At 43.0% G+C, this 14,993-nt stretch overlaps 1 protein-coding gene across 1 annotated transcript in view; it reads right to left on the bottom strand.

Annotated features, from left to right (window-relative positions):
• Positions 1–8,169, bottom strand: part of HHAT (hedgehog acyltransferase) — a 339,661-nt gene extending 331,492 nt beyond the window's left edge. Inside the window, exon 1 of the mRNA XM_013047215.2 lies at positions 8,098–8,169. The gene's annotated coding sequence lies outside the window, so the exon portion shown is untranslated. The remainder of the gene's footprint in view (positions 1–8,097) is intronic.
• Between the last annotated feature and the right edge of the window lie 6,824 nt (positions 8,170–14,993).

Genomic DNA, 14,993 nt, shown 5'->3' with positions numbered 1-14,993 from the left:
GACAAATATTAGCTGACTAATACGATAAAATTCTATCTTCTAACTAACTCTCATTTAATTTTCTGGTATATGATGTGAAGTTGACTATTACCGTTACAGGACAATTAACAGAGTTTCTATTTTACATTAATATCAATCACTTCATTATAAAGCATTTTCTTCTGAAAAGATATTAACAAGTAAGATATGTTTCAGGTTTGTATCAAATGTACATTTCATGGGACGCCTGGGTGGCTCAGTTGGTTAGGCAGCTGCCTTCGGCTCAGGTCATGATCCCAGCGTCCTGGGATCGAGTCCCACGTCGGGCTCCTTGCTCAGCGGGGAGCCTGCTTCTCCCTCTGCCTCTGCCTGCCATTCTGTCTGCCTGTGCTCACTCTCTCTCCCCTCTCTCTCTGATAAATAAATAAAATCTTAAAAAAAAAAAATGTACATTTCATGAAATTAGCATGAATTCTCCTTTCAGGGGACTTCCTACTGTTAGAAAAGGATGATGAAGTGAAAATTAGAGGGATGCCTAAGTTCAACCTCCAGATATGTAGAACTACAAATAGCAACAATGGTGAGAAAATAGTAAGCTTCAGCTTCACTGGAGGAGCATGCTAAAAAGAAGATGCAAGACTTTATAAAGAAGAACATTTGAAATATTTTTTTTCAAGGGCATCTGCATGGTGTCAATTAGGGGTCTGACCCTTGATCTCAGATCAGGTTTTGATCTCAGTGTTTTTAGTTTTAAGAAGCAGCCTCACCTTGGGCTCCACACTGAACATAGAGCCTACTTTAAAAAATAATGATAATAAAAAATAAAATGTTTTCATTGTGTAAAATCTAACAAAAGTGACAAATACCAATATTTGTCATTTTTGTCAGTTATTTTGTAATGACACCTTTAAAATCAGTCAGAAACACAGCACCATGGACTTGTCAACAAACCCCTCAAACATTTTGGACAAAAAATTACTGGCACAATTTCTCAGTAGCTCTACAGACTGATAATGAGATTTAGTTGCATACTACTCAGCAAAAGAGTAGCTCATCCAGATGTTGAAAAATTACTCATCTAAAATGACTAGATTTGATATCTATGATTTTTTTTAAGATTTTTATTTATTTATTTGACAGACAGAGATCACAAGTAGGCAGAGAGGCAGGCAGAAAAAGAGAAGGAAGCAGGCTCCCTGCTGAGCAGAGAGCCCGATGCGGGCCTGGATCCCAGGACCCTGGGATCATGACCTGAGCCGAAGGCAGAGGCTTTAACCCACTGAGCCACCCAGGCGCCCATTATATCTATGATTTTTAATGCTAAACTAACGAGTAAAATATACAACTCTTTGGTAGAATACTATTTCTAGTTAAATCTGTGCTACTGCAGAAACTTCTAACGCTGTGCTTCCCATGTGGTTAAAATCCAGTATCGAACTTGTGATCCATCCCAGAAAGAGTATGGATGGATTCTATGAGTTATTCAATTTTTCTAGTTTTTGCAAGATGACAAGGGGCGTGTGTGTGTGTGTTTAAATTTAACCTCACACACACTGGATCAGCTATATTTACAAAACTGGAAAAATGCCTCATAGATATCAAGGAATGACGAGTGACAGAGCCAGCAGATATGGCTAGAAAGCATAACAAAGCTATTAAAATACTGTTAGAAGCTACTAAAAACACTTGTGCTTAGAAATCAGCATCAATAGGAATTCAACTTAGCATCTCTAGAAATAATTCTGCTGAATTTCATGAAAGTGTTAGAAAAAAAAACATGGTGAAATTTGTTAAATTCATTAAAGAAAACTCATTGAACAGAATATCGATGTGTTTTGTTCCATTTGGTGCAAACCAGACAGTCATGCTGAAGCATACTGAATCCCACTGATTGTCCTAAGGGTACCTAAAGGGAAATATTAAGCAGAGTGAATAAACTCAGAAATAACAATAACATTTTTCTCGTTGAAAAGCAATCTCATTTGGCAAACAATCTCATTTTCGAAGATGATGTTTGGGATTTTAAATTGGTATATTTGACTGATGATACTGTATTTTTAATGAACTTATATTTATAACTACAGAGAGAAAACAATGTAATTAAGCAAGTCAAACATCCAGGATTCCAAAAGACATTTTGTTACAGCAAGAAAGACTTAAAAGTAATCACCCTAGCTCCTATTTGTTCCCAGTAGTGTTGCGACACATTGAAGAAGACATTACTAGTAAGGACAGGAACTGAAATAAAGTTAAGGATATTGTTATATTTGGCTCCTCAGTTGTAAATTTGCAATCATTATTTTCCAGAAGAGAAATTATAAAATTATGAAAAATTTTTCCAGTGAAAGAATCATTTTCTTTTTGAAACACTGAATCAATAATTCACCCAAACTTGGAGCCCTAAAAAGACAAATGAATTATTGCTGCTGAGTTCTTCATTTGCACTAAAGGATAATCACAAGACATTAAATGCATCATTTTTTAGAGTAAGATTAAAGAAGAATTTCCATTGTTAGGTAACAAGAATGCATTGCTATTATTACAACTGGCAATAAACTATTTGTAAGATCAAGGATTTTCAACCTTTAAAAATGACTAAAATGACAGAAAGAGGCTCATGAGTTTATGCACAAAGTATTTGTCCTTGTGTGTTCTGGACGCCATTGCATTAAATAAAATCTTGCCTAACTCTTGATTTGCATTACTTATTTGGGAATTTTTTTCTATGTTGCATTCAAGTATTGATAACAATAATTTATATTTTTAGCTTTTTATATGTAAGAAGAGTAAGTGCTGTTCTACAATACTTATGATTCTGTTGTGTAGAGCAAGGCAGGGGGAGAAAGCACGTACTTCATTGCTGTGCAAAAAGCACTTCTTACTGGGAGGTGTGATTTTTAAAAGAAGGTTGAAAAGTGCCCATCAGAGTCGGCCCTCCCCTGAAGCCAGCCCCCTCTGGAATATAAACTCCAGAAGGGCAGAGTTTTTGTTTTGGGCACAGGGTTTCAAAGGGGGAGGGGCAGAGAGAGAGGGAAAATCTTAATTAGGCTCCATGCCCAGTGAGGAGCCCAATGAAGGGCTTGATCTCACAACCCTGAGATCATGACCTGAGCCAAAATCAAGAGTTGGATGCTTAACCAACTCAGCCACCCAGGCGCCCAGAAGGGCAAGAGTTTGATCTGTCTTATTCACCACTACTAGTATGTGGAATAGTGCCTACAGGGGAGCCTGGGTGGCTCAGTTGGTTAAATATCTGACTCTTGGTTTTGGCTCAGGTCATGATTTCATGGTCCCGAGATGGAGCCCCATACTGAACTCCTCACTCAGTGGGGGTCTGCTTCCCTCCCCTTGTTCTCTCGCTCTCTCTAAAATAAATACATACATCTTTTAAAAAAAAAAAAAAAGAAAAAGAATAGTGTCCATGTATTCAATAAATATTCAACAAATGTATTTGCTGAACACACTAACCAAATTAGGAAAAATATTAGTTTGCAATTGTCTTTTGCTTGCATTATGCTTTTTCTTCCTTTTATAGATGTGTGTTTTAGAAAAAATAAAGAGAGGGACCCCTGGGTAGCTCAGTGGGTTAAAGCCTCTGCCTTCGGCTCAGGTCATGATCCCAGGGTCCTGGGATTGAGCCCGCATCAGGCTCTCTGCTCAGCGGGGAGCCTGCTTCCCCTCCCCTCTCTCTGCCTGCCTCCTGCCTACTTGTGATCTCTCTTTGTCAAATAAATAAATAAAATCTTTAAAAAAAAAAAAAAGAGAGAGAAAGAAAAAATAAAGAGAAATTACTATAGTCATTTCTATAAAGGACCTGCAGGCTGCTAAGAACTAGGAAGGACTCCCAGTCCCTTTTAGTTTGGGAAAATGTTGTGGATAACCTTGAGTTTTAGGGTTTAGGGGGCCCTGGATGGGGAGTGACTAAGCAGCAGAAGGGATCATGTGCAAGTCAAAAGCACATAAGACCATTACTTTTCAAAAGGAGTAAAAAGCAGCCATGCTTTTGACCAGGTGGTTGAGCCCTTTTGGAGCTGAAAGATACAATCTAGTCCTCCTCCCTCATTTTATAGAGGAGTAAACACAAAGAAAGAAATGAACATGAGAAACAGTTTTCAAGTGTGCAGGGAAGGAGCAGAGTCAAATTCAGATTCATTTTTGTTTCCTTTTTATAAAATGGGGATAATAATGGTACCAGATCATAGATAAGCTATAATGATTAACTGAAATAATTAATGTGAAATACTAAGCATAGTGCCTGACCCATAATATGCACTGAATCATTATTAGTTATTATTATTAATATTACCAATAGAACACAGAATGTTTGGAAATATTCAGTGAGGTTTTATTTCCTAGTGCTTCTTTATACTCATTATTTCCTCTACCACTCTGTCATATTCTGTACACATTGTTCTCAGACTGAGTAGATAAAGCAGAGAATAAAAAGTCTGTTGAATGTCTGAATGGATTTATTTTAAACTCATAGTAGAGACAACATCTTGAAAGACAGGACTTTCTTTTATTCTGAAAGCTGTGCATTTTGAGAAAGAGCAAAAATGTGTGTGGAACAGTTTCCTGATTTTTGGTTTGGGGCCCAACACCCACCCCATGAGCCAAATCCCCCAGGGGAAGTGAACAATAGAAACCCACTATGAGGATGGTGTTTTTCAAATTGCGGGTTGAGACTTACTCTTGGATCATAAAATTGATTTATTGACCGGGTTAACACTGGCATTAAAAGAGATGAAAGGGAATGGAATAGAAAATACCAAAGTACACTGCAAGGATTCATGCTAAGTTTTGTTTCATGAAGCCATTGTTTCACTTGTGCTATGTGCAAGTCCTTTGCCATGATGTGAACTCTGTTTTCTATTGTAGTCACAGTCATTGAAATTTGCACATCACCAGGGATGTCATAGCAGAGGGCACACATGTCTCTCCTCTCAGAATGTCCCAGGGAAGACAATGGCTCCCAGAGAATTGCCACATCCAGAAGGGTGTTGGAAGAGCAGAGCAGCCACAGTCTAGGGTGGCTGTGCAGAGCCATAGGTATCATGGCAAAATGGGAAAAGGCCAGAAATTTACTGTGGCCACCAAGAAGGATGGATAAGAGGCGCTGAGCCTTCGTGGTTTGGCAGAAAGTGTTAGCCAAAGCAAACTGAAAGAAATGGAGTCTGGACCATGAGAATAAAGGCAAGGGGGTGTAATGGTGGACACTTGGCACATCAGGACAATGGGACGTGGAGGAAGAATAACCCCTCAACGGAAGCTGGTGTGGACAGAGAGTCAAGATGGACTGGACACCTCCTTCCTCCCCAAACCAGAATGATGCATAAGTTCCACCCTCCAGACACATGTCCTCTGCAGCTGCAGAGACTGAAAGAAATAAGGGAATCAAGAGAAGGAAATTCCTGAATAGCTACCCAAAAGAGACCATGTTCTAAAACAGAATTGGAAAACAGTATAGAGACTCCTCAGAAAGTTAAAAATAGAACTACACTTCTACCCAGCAATTGCACTACTACGTATTTACCCAAAGAATACAGAACTTCTGGGGCGCCTGGGTGGCTCAGTGGGTTAAGCCTCTGCCTTCGGTTCAGGTCATGATCCCGGGGTCCTGGGATCAAGCCCTGCATCAGGCTCTCGGCTCGGCAGGGGGCCTGCTTCCTCCTCTCTCTCTGCCTGCCTCTCTGCCTGCTTGTCATCTCTCTCTGTCAAATAAATAAATAAAAAATCTTAAAAAAAAAAAAAGAATACAGAACTACTAATTCAAAAGGATACATGTACCTCCATGTTTATAGCAGCATTATTTACCATAGCCAAATTATGGAAACAGCCCAAATGTCCATCGACTGATGAATGAATAAAGATTTGGTATATATAAATAAATATGTGTGTGTGTGTGTGTGTGTGTGTAATGGAATATTACTTAGCCATTAAAAAGAATGATATCTTGCCATTTGTAACAACATAGATTGAACAAGAGTACTATGCTAAGCAAAATAAGTCCATCAGAGTAAAATACCATTTGATTTCACTCATATGTGGAACTTAAGAAACAAAACAAATAATCATAGGGAAAAAAGAGTGAGGCAAACCAAGAAACAGGCTCTTATTTATTTATTTTAAAGATTTCATTTATTCATTTGACAGAGAGAGAAAAAATAAGCAGGGGAACGGGCAGAGGGAGAAGCAGGGCTCAATTCCAGAACCCCAGGATCATGACCTGAGCCAAGGCAGACACTTAACTGACTGCCACCCAGATGCCCTACAAAATGGACTTGTATGGTGCTTGGGTGGCTCAGTCATTAGGCGTCTGCCTTTGGTTCAGGTCATGATCCAGGGTCCTGCGTTGGAGCCCCGCATCTGGCTTCCTGCTGGGCAGGAAGCCTGCCTCTCCCTCTCCCACTCCCCCTGCCTGTGTTCCTCTCTCACTGTGTCTCTCTCTATCAAATAAATAAATAAAAATCTTTAAAAACAAAACAACATAAAGAAATGGACTCTTAACCATAGAGAACAGATTCATAGCTACCAGAAGGAAGGTGGGCGGAGGGCGTGGTGAAATAGGTGTTGGGGATTATTGAGGGCAGTTCTTGTGACAAGCAGCGGGTGTTATAGTTAAGTGTTGAGTCACTAAATGGTACAGCTGTAAGTAATATCACACTGTGTTCACGAACTGGAATTTAAGTAAAAATTTTAAAAATAATTTTAAAAATCACCTATTTTTATTATGTGATGTTATTCTTACCATAATATAAAGGACTAAGCAATATACAACTATGTAGAAAACAAGACCTGCCCAGAGAACCAGAAAACAAAGCTTATTTTTGAATTATTAACCCCCACAGCTAGTGTTGTATATGGATCAAAAAACAAAACAAAACAAAACCAAAACCAGAAGTGGCTGAGATTGGAATGTCTGCACGGCTCAGCCCGTTAAGCGTCAGCCTTGGGTTCAAGTCACGATCCCAGGCCTCCGCCGGAGTCCCGCATCTGGCAACCGGAGTGGGTGCGGACGAGCACGGACCGCGGGCTTGAGGACAAGTTCTGTTTAAGGGGAGAAACCTAAGGCTTTTTTTTTTTTTTTAATTTTATTTATTTGACATTTATTTATTTGAGAGATGACAAGCAGGCAGAGAGGCAGGCAGAGAGAGAGGAGGAAGCAGGCTCCCTGCTGAGCAGAGAGCTCGATGCGGGACTCGATCCCAGGACCCTGGGATCATGACCTGAGCAGAAGGCAGAGGCTTAACCCACTGAGCCCCCCGGGCGCCCGGAAACCTAAGGCTTTATAAGCAGAATTTGCAGGCACGGGAGAAAAGCTTACACAGAGCTGTTCTGGGTAAAGGTAGGAACCAGGGCTAAAGATCATTTCCAATTGGTGCACGTTGCATTTTTCTTTCTTTCTTTCTTTTTTTTTTTTTTTTTTGTAGGTGAACACATAAAATTAGCGAAGGAAAGGCGATGTCACGCAACGGCACTGCCATTTCAGCCCCCGCAAGCCGGTGTATAAAACTGGAGGGAGGTGTTGGTAATGGTGTCCGGTCAGGGCGGATCCTTTACTCCTGTCTCCCAGGGCCCCCTCCTCCCTGGGGTCCCGGACCCAGAGACCTCTGAGCACCGGGGACCTGCGGGGAGGTTCCAGGGAGCCTCCCCCCGCGAGCCTCGTGGGACGCTGCGGTCCCACCCCCTCCTCCCGCCCACCGCGCTGCCCAGGGGCGGCCGGCTTCCGCGGGCCGCCGTCTCCCGTCACCATTCTGCCGCTCCTCTTCTGTGTCCTCCAACGGGAGTTTCTCCCCCCAGGGGACAATTCTGCCCAGGACTCCAGTGGAGGGTTCAAAACGGAGGCGAGGGGCCTCTGGTAAACAAGGCTCTCAAAGGCAGGCTTCCCTCGGGAGACAAGGGCAGCGCGTCTGGCCCTGGCGCTCGTCCACTCTCCCCACCCCCACCCCTCCGGTCCAAGGCGGCTCTGAGGAGGCGGCCATGACATCACTTCCTTCGTCTGCAGCCGGGCCGCCCGGCCTCACGCCCGCAGCCTTCGGCCACCCGGCCCAGCGGAAGTGGGGCCGCGACAGGGCCGGGCCCGCCCTCGCGCTCACCCTCGGTTCTCGCCCGGCTCACCTTCCACCGCGGGTCGCAGGCTTCTTGAGGAAGGGGCGGTCTTCCGAGCGGCGGCGGCCTGCAGTTTCCCTCAGCTCTTCCAGAAGCTACGAGGGACTGCAGTGACGAAGAGGGTCCACTAGGTGGCCTCACAAGACCTTGTTTGTTTAGTGTAGGTGCCCGGCTGGTGGCGGGAGACCAGACCCTCCCCCGCCAGCCACTCTGGTGGAGCAGATGTGTGGTGTGCGGCGTGTGGGGTGTTGTGTGTGTGTGTTTAAGGGGTGCTCAGTGCGCAGAACGGAGAGGCAAAGACAGAAGTGTAAGAAAAACCAATATACCAATACCTAAATTTACAGGACAGTGACGTCGTGAGTTATTCATGGGGATTCATACAAGGAACTGGGAGTTAATAAGGAGCAGAACTCCCTTAATACCTTCAGTCATTTTTAGATCATCAGTTGTTGGGCAGAGAAAGTGTTAGCCTACTAACATTTCAGCCTACTGAAAACGAACCGGGGGTGAGAATGTGCACGAGACCTGCCCTCTTCTAAGAATCTGATTTGCACTTTCATTTCCATTTGTGATCAGAAATTTAATGAGTGCCTACTACATGCCACAGCCCAACTAGGGCTGAGGATACAGCTGTGAACAAGACTAACGACCTCACACTCTCACATAACTTATATTTTCACAAAGCTCATACACATAATAAAGACTGCATACAGTTTCTCTAGCTCTGTTATTCTGTGATTCCACAACTGTACCCTTCCTTTGCCTGGCCCTCCCGTGTAGAAGTATGGGATCATAAGATACAGTTAATCCACCAAAATTAGAGTAAAGTTGCAATGTGATTTCCAGTACTTGGTCATTATGCCATCAGGAGTTCTGTGAAGAGACAATGCCGTGGAATTTCCAAGCCTCTCCTCTTTAACTCTCACCCACTTTTTAAATAATTTGCCAGGACTGGGACAGACCATCTGAGATGTGGTCCCCTCCTGAGGCAGGAAGAGCAGTGGGATGCTGAGGAACGACGACCGAAACACTCCAATGGAAAGTAAGAAAAGTGTTTCAAGATCCGGAATACCAAGAAGATTGTGGAAAAAACTCAGAATACAAAGGTGTGGCATTTTTTAGCACTGCCAAATTTATTTCTCTAGCCAAGTCAAACATGACACAATGGAAGCTAGCTTCCAGACTTCCCCCTTGAGAAAGTACAAATTCTAGTCAGTGTGGAAATCACCGAAAGGTCTGGGAGTTGTCTGGCTTGATCTGCAAGAGGGCGGCATATGCTTTGCGTGCCTGCATGCGTGTGTGTGCACAAGCACAGATGAGAGCTAATTAGAAAAGAGACTATTCACATGGAATCATAGAACAACAGCACCAGAAGAGCTCATTTAATCCATCTTCTCATTTTAGAGTTGTAGAAATCAGGCCTACAAAAGGGAGGATCGTGCCCAAGATCACAGAAGTTAGACTATAAGCCACTATCTTGTCTCCCAGTTCTCAACTTGTCTATATTCTCTGTTCCCCGGGTGTTATAGAGGTGTGAGTTGCCTTTCTTATATGGATTCACTTGATTTTCCTTTACGTGTTATTACATTGGTTAAATGGTAATCTCCCTCCTCCCTGAAAGATACATCTGCCTAGGACCTGTGAACGTGACCTTATTTGGAAAAAGGATCTTTGCAGATGTAATTAAGTCAAGGATCTTGAGAGGAGATCATCTTTAATCAAGGTGTTCCCTGAATCTAACGACAAGTGTCTTTATAGACATTTTAGGGGAGAAGACATACAGAGAAGAAAGTGCGATGAAGACAAATGCAGAGATCAGAGTGATGTGTCTACAAACCAAAGAATGCCAAGGATTATGAGCAGCCACCAGAAGCTAGGAGAAAGGCATGGAAAAGAGCTTCCTGGAAGAATCAGCTTTGCTAACACCCTGTTTTTGGACTTCTGGCCTCTAGATTTATGAGAGAATGAATTTCTATTGTTTTAAGCCACCAAGTTTGGGGTAATTTATTACAATAGCTGTAGCAAAGTAACCTATGTGTATTTCTCAGACCATCTGAGATGAATGAAGGAAACTTCATTGCCTTTTCTCATCTCTTCCTCACCTTGGAAATGAGTTCTTTTAGCACAATAACACCTATGGGAGGGCACTGGCAGAAGAGGCTATTGGCCAAAGAAAGATTACTTAAGAATGGTGCTTTGGAAGAATCTGAAAATGTTGGACACTAAGGAGCCACTAACTGAAACCAGCCCTAGAAACCCTAACCCCCAAAGCGATGGTGTTAGGCATTAGGGCCTTGGGAAGGTTTAGATGAGGTCACACATATAGGGCCCACGATGAGGGTAGTGTCTTTCTGAGAAGAGGAAGAAAACAGAGTCCTGTGAGGACACAACAAGAAGGCAGCTGTATGCATGCCAGAAAAGGAGCTCTCACCAGAACCCAAGTATGCTAGCACTCTGGTTTTTGACTTAACCAACCTCCAGAACTGTGAGGAATAGTTATTTAAGCCACCCAGTCTGTGGTATTTAGTTAAAGCAACCTGAGCTGACTGAGATGGACCAAGATAGACACAGAGATGCCTCAGCCCTTGTGTACAGATACATATAAGGTCCAGAAACATAAAAGTCAGTCTTAGCAGTTAGGTGCCTGGGGAAACAGCATAGTAGGTCTTCTAATTCAATGAGCAGAATGAGGAAGGGAAGGAACTTTGATCCTTTGAGAACATGGCTCAGGGCAACTATGAGCACAGAAATGGTAGAGAGAGACAACAGCCTGTGGTGACCCAGAGAGCTTAGGAAGGAGAGGAGCTGCCCAATGATCCTAGAAAAACAGCCTCACATTCCACAGAGACATAGACATACAGCGAGGTCCTTGGTGTCTCTCCCTGTCGTGTCTCTGATTCTCTCACTTGGGATCAGTTGAATTTCTCTTCCAACTCTTTGAGGTTTGCTCCCAAGGTTGATGTGGTCACTGAAAACCAAAGAGTCATACAACTAAAGAGAATGTTCAGGGTCATTCAAAATTTCCTCCCACCCTAGGAAACGGACACTGAAGTCTTCCAGTACAGTAGGGTTTGCTGCCTTCAGGGTTCCAAGGTTCTCTTGCCGCTTTCTTTAGAAAGTCCTTTTATCCCAAGGAGATCTTTCCCCTAAGCTCTGGGATTGACTGGTGCATGCTGATGGGGGCAGTATCTCCTGAGGAAACATGTGGGCTAAGTGGTTTCCATTACCATCTGGTCTATGGTCAATCTCCTGGAAATCCCAGGGACCACCCACCAGGAAGAATAGAGCAGTGGTCTGCAACTAGGTAGCACAGGAAAGGCTCAAAGACCTGTGGTATTGATAGCCCAGGTTTGTTCCTTCTCCCCCCCAACCTTTTATTTATTTAGTTAGTTCATTAACAGACAAAGATCACAAGTAGGCAGAGAGGCAGGCAGAGAGAGAGAAGGAGGAACCAGGCTCCCCATGGAGCAGAGAGCCTGATGCAGGACTCGATCCCAGGACCCTGGGATCATGACCTGAGCCGAAGGCAGAGGCTCAACCAGTTGAGCCACCCAGGTGCCCCTAGTTTGTTCCTTCTAATCCACTCACACAAGCCAGCCTCCAGACCTTAGGAGGAGGTGCTAAGCAGGAGACTCTGACTTACTGAAATTTGTCTATGTATCTGTCCTGGGTATGGGCATGAAGACCAGGGCTAGGCTAGACCAGGCAAGGAGGCATAGGCAGAGTTTCTGTCCCTGACAGTCTAGTATATGTGACAACATCTCAGTTCAATTTGTATCACACACAGTCTCAGAGAGACAGGGATGATCATGGCATTGGACAAACACAAGTCACCATAGAAAATCCCTTAGATTTGGACCAAATCACATAGACCTCAAGGAAAATCAGATATGTGCCACTTCGAGAAACCTAGAATGGGAACTTGTACAAAACAGAAACACTAGGTAAACAATGATGGCTAGGTACCTATACTAGATAAACAATGATGGCTCATTTTTTTGTGGAGGTGGGGGGTTGGGCTGGGTAATGGCTTTGGGGAGGGTCATACCTCATGTGAATTTAAAATAAAAATGGAATTATAAACAATATTAAAGGGCAAATCTATTGCACAATGCCTTCAAGTTTATTTTTCCTTTTCATGTGGTTGTTGGCAAATATCTGGAATGGGAAACAGGATCATCCTTTTGGGAGGCTTTCTCTTTGTATTTCTTAGTGTTGCAGAAATAAATACACAACCTTAATTTGTTCCCCAAAGAAAGGGATAATAAAAAACAACCACTCAAAAGAGTCAGAATTGCTAGAAGAGCCAGGAAATAGCTTTTGTGGTTGGCTAGTTTGTTTGTTTTTCTTCGTAGTTTTCCAGGAAGTATGATCAAGACAGTAGCTGCCCTTTGGGTAGCACATTCATTCCAAGCGCCAAAGGATTGATGCATTTGCTGAAACTATCTCTTTGACAGAGCACATGGCTCCCCTAGGGCTCGGCTCAGAGCTGTTGCTTGAGCAAGTCCATGGTGTCCTTCGAATAAAAAGCAGGATAGCAGCTATGGGACTTGCTTAGAAATTACATAATCCGATGAATTCCGCCTTGAGTCCAAATTGAGGTTCACCCGTGTCAAAGAATATACCCAAACTAGTGAGTGGACAGGAACAGTCGATTTGCAGGTTTGTTGGATGGGGCTGAAAGAGAAAGGAGGACGTTTCATGATGACTGTGGGGTTGAAATCAAAGCCCAGCATAGAATTTTTTTCCCTATCTGGCACCTTAGCCTGGTCTGAGCTCTACAGAAAAGGTTCTGAGACAGAGCTAGAGGACTGGTCTTCCAAAAGGACTCTCTGTGAGAACTTGAAGCAAGAGTAGCACTCTTATGCCCCCATATGGAAGAGGACCTTGGCTAGAGCTGGACCCAGAGGAAAGGGGATGAACCTGGGGGAATCTTTGTGTTAACTGCAATAACGCTGTCCCCATTCAGTCATGTGATCCATCTCCGTGAAGTCTGAATGGGACTTCATTGAAATAGGAGGTCTTTACTATGCATGTGACAAGAAGAATCAATAAAATGTGGGTTACTGCTATTAAGGTGGCCCCCCTCAGGGTTGAAATTACACCTTGCCTCTCAGGCTGTAGTTTTCAAACTGTGCTCCATAGTAGCCTGAGTGTTTGGACATTAGGGGAATAGCCCATGGCAGATTCTGGGCCTTCTCCCACCAACTCAACCAACAGCAGTCACTACTTCATCTATTTTCAAAATAAGAAAGATTTTGTAACTTAATGAAAAGATCTTCATAGCTTAATAGAAAAGTCTTGAACAGCTCTGCTTTAGGGTTCTCTTAACTAAGCCTGGTGACTTGTACATAGTAGATTTTCAATGGATTCCATATTTATTTGCCAAAAGAGGAGTTGAGGTGATAATAACTTTTTATTAGTAGATGAGACCAAAGTAAGTGATTTATTTCCAAAATATATTGAAAAGATCAAAGCAATTAAAATATTAAGTGCGGGGAATACTGTTTTATTTCTTTTGCACATGCCAGCAAGGAACAAACACAAATCTTAATGTCAGACAATTACAGTGATTCTTATCATTGGAAATAAGCAAGATAGTGGAAAATCATGCATACGTTTGTTATTAACTATATTTCAAAGTTATTGCTGGTTGTGTGGTTCTGTTAAACAGTTGTTGGCTAATTTTCTATCGCAAGAAAGAATAATGACCACCTCATAAATTGTGTTTCTGCATGCATTTTGATTAACAGAGATTATTATCAGCTTAGAAAAGGGGAGTTTGAAAAGATTAAAACTCCACTAATAAATAAAAACTGAATGTTCACAGTTTTGAATGTCACTAGCCTAAGACTTCATAACACACAGATCTAACAAGTATTTTCTTTCAGGCAGAAGGTCTCAGTGAAAATAGCTTTGAATATAGCAGTACCCTGAACCACAACTAAAGATTTGATGGGTTGTTTTTCTCTATGGTGAGTTGATGGACTGTTTGCAAGAACTTTACCCATTTGTGTAACTATGTTGGATCAGATGGACCTGCTCCAAGGCAGAACATTCTTTGGAGGGCCAGTCAAAGCTAGCCAGATCAAATTTGAAAATGGCCTGGTCATAAATCTGTCAAATCACCTCTGGCTTGAGCTAAGGTTCGGAGCAAATAAAACCATGTGATCTTCTAGAATATTCTCGGAGAACTTGGAAGACTTTGAAAGGTAGATAAAGTTCTCTGAAAGTCTCCTTGCTTGATAAGATGTCTTTATTTTGTTTAGACCAGGTCCGAGCTATATGGAACTATTCTGTAAAGGGAATTAGCATTACCTAGAATTCCAGATTAAAGATAGTTGCATCACGCTCCGGGGGGTGCAGCAGGTCACCGAATCAGAATCTATGGACCAGACGCAGCCTTCCCTGTGTGGCGATACACCAGTCCAAGAGACGTGGCACAACCACGGTCTGTTTCCAAGCCAGCAAAGTGATCCAGCAGGGTCTGATCAGAAGGGGCCAAATGGGAATCCAGTTTCATGAGTTCTTGGCAGCAGCAAATGCTCACTGTGAGGGGTACACTGAAATGCTAACAGGAACCAGCCAGCTCCATGTGAGGCGTGAGACTGGGATGAGGCCCAAGTCCTGAGAAACTGAACTGGCAGCAACCAGCTAGGCGGCTGGAACACAGGCTAGGCCTACCTCGATGCCAAAGACCAGGGCAGAAGGGACCAAGCAGACAGCCTCGCTACTCATATGCTCCTATTTTTTCTGTTTTACAGCCAATTTCAAGGCTGTGCTCATAGTGCTCCAGCCACCAGCAAAAGGCATTAGTAGAGGGTCTTTAAATCCCTGTCTTCATGGGGAAAAAATGCAAACCCGAAGCTGAGCTTCCATGGGCTGTAGCCAGTACAGGATGGGAC

This window comes from Mustela putorius, unplaced genomic scaffold, assembly GCF_011764305.1.
Source record: "Mustela putorius furo isolate JIRA1106 unplaced genomic scaffold, ASM1176430v1.1 tig00001012_pilon_pilon_pilon, whole genome shotgun sequence".
NCBI classification, from domain to species: Eukaryota; Metazoa; Chordata; class Mammalia; order Carnivora; family Mustelidae; genus Mustela; species Mustela putorius.
This window is presented reverse-complemented; position numbering and strand designations above follow the sequence as displayed.